This window comes from Cucurbita maxima, unplaced genomic scaffold (genome assembly GCF_002738345.1).
Source record: "Cucurbita maxima cultivar Rimu unplaced genomic scaffold, Cmax_1.0 Cma_Scf00077, whole genome shotgun sequence".
NCBI classification, from domain to species: Eukaryota; Viridiplantae; Streptophyta; class Magnoliopsida; order Cucurbitales; family Cucurbitaceae; genus Cucurbita; species Cucurbita maxima.
Window position 1 is genome coordinate 372,443 of NW_019272093.1, and position 443 is coordinate 372,885.

The following is a 443-nucleotide window of genomic DNA, read 5'->3' on the forward strand; positions in this document are numbered from 1 at the left end:
CTCAATTTTGCAGAAAATGATGGAGGAAGAAATTATAGCTCTGAAGCATAATCAAACTTGGGAACTAGTGCCAAGACTAGGAGATGTCAAACTCATCTCTTGCAAGTGGGTCTACAAAATAAAGCGTTGATCGGATGGATCAATCGAGAGATACAAGGCTCGACTCATACCTCGAGAATTTTCTCAACAATATGGACTAGACTATGATGAAAGATTTAGTCCAGTGGAAAAGATCACTACCGTATGAGTCCTGTAGCACTCGCAGCAAGTTAAGATTGGAAACTATGGAAAATGAAGGCAAAGAGTTGAACGATAAAACGACACACTGACAAATAGTAGGTAGTCTTATCTACCTAACTTTAACTTGGCCTGATATTTCTTTGCAATTGGGAATATGAGTCGGTACATGCAAAGTCTAAAGAAGCCTCATTTGGATGCAACTC